This window comes from Chinchilla lanigera, unplaced genomic scaffold, assembly GCF_000276665.1.
Source record: "Chinchilla lanigera isolate Chin_1 unplaced genomic scaffold, ChiLan1.0 scaffold00069, whole genome shotgun sequence".
NCBI classification, from domain to species: domain Eukaryota; kingdom Metazoa; phylum Chordata; class Mammalia; order Rodentia; family Chinchillidae; genus Chinchilla; species Chinchilla lanigera.
Genome location: NW_004955470.1, coordinates 744,249 through 746,136, shown reverse-complemented (window position 1 = coordinate 746,136; position 1,888 = coordinate 744,249).

Here is a 1,888-nt window from a genome sequence, read left to right as displayed (position 1 = left end):
AAAATGTCTTTTGTAGATTGACTGGGGGTGCAGCCTACTCCTTTTACTAATAAACCCCTTTGTTGATTGTCCTAAGTCCTCACATAAAGTAGAAGATATGAAAACACAGATAATTTTTTTTCCTATCTTTTAAAGTGCCAGTCTGATGCATCTCACATAATGGTACAAAATATATTTATTGGCAAATGACCACTGTCAATCCTAACCAGAGACTTAACCTTCTCCCTGAGAGGAAGCTTCTCCTCCTGCCGCAGCACACTCAGCCCCACAGTTTTTGTGTCCAGAGCCACAGACATGCAACCAATTGACACTCAAGACCAGAAAAATCTACATGAAATAAAAATATTACGCATGCAAATAACATAAAGCAGAGTAGAGGCGGGGATGGTAATCAAAGCACATTTTTCCATAATAATAATTTAATATATGATGAAAATTAATTGATATTTTTCTTGACTTTAGAAATATGATATTGTTCAATTATGTAGATTACACAAAAGTAAAAGTGGACATAAATATGTATATTATATATGATTATCTTCATGGCTCTAGGCAAAGGGAAATATAAAACAAAGAAAATGCAAACTATATTTTCAAATGAAGGAGGTTTGGGGAGTTCAGCAGTAGACTGCTTGCACTGCATATGTGATGTACTGGGTTTAATCCCCAGTGTGAATGAATATGTGTAAATTGATATAAATATATACACCAAATATAATATCAAGTATAATTACCGAATCCTGAAAACAAGGAGGGGGTAGACTTGCCAGCCCATGAAGATTCCATTTTGAGGTGCTCTGTGCAGCACCTGAGTAAACTCATCTCGCAAAGAATTAGGGCCAATCTTCAACCAGAAGGGCGAAGCGCAACCACTCCTGGCACAGACCTACCACTGCCAGGTGCTCAGCAGGTCTCACCCCTTCCTGTTCTCCTGATGACACATAAATGGTATCTGTATTGATATAAAGGTAAAGCAGAGAGAGTTTACAGTTCATTTTTATGATATTTTATTGAGTCAAGGCAATTCTTTTATTATTACTTTACTACTGTATCACTGCAGTTCTTTGAATGTCTTTGTCCCCTCCAAAGTGAATGTTGAAGTGTAACTCCCAGTGCAATATTTTTAGGAGGTGGGGAGGTTCCAGAGACTTTGGCCACTAGGGCTTCACTCTAGTGAATCAGGCAAACACCTTGTCAAAAGAGGCTTCCCATGGCAATCACTCCTTTGCCTGTCTGCCTTCCATCATACGAGAAAGTAGCCAAAAGGCATCACCTGGGAAGTAGAGAGCACCCCTCACTAGAAAGAACTCTGCCTTCATGTTTGTCTTTGACCTCTCAGTCTCTAGAGTGTGGGCCAAAGAATTTCTGGTTTTTTTTTTTTTACAAATTACTTAGTGTAAAATATTTTTAAAAGTAACATCATTGAATTTTCATAATCAAAACAGTGTTTTACTGTAAATTGAGTGACTATATACATGCAGATCCATTTGAAGATTCTTTGATTCATTGCACTGGCTTAGGTGTCTAACCCTTCCCCATACAGTGTGTGTTAAATTACTCTTACTTGTTATGCACTTTGATATTTACTTGTTAGTTCTGCAGTTTTATTCATTGTATGGAGGAACATGATGCCTGTTATTGACTGCTTCTAAAAAACATGTTACATTCCCAAACAACCCAATATCAATTAATGAGATTGAAAACATGATTAAAGCCTACCAAAAAAGAAAAGCCGAGGCCCTGATGGATTCACAGCAGAATTTTACAAGAAATTCAGAGAAGATTTAATACCAACCCTCCTTAAACTCTTCAATGAAACTAAAAAGGAAGCAATTCTCCCTAAGTCATTTCTGGAGGCAAGCATCATACTGATAAAAAAACCAGAGAA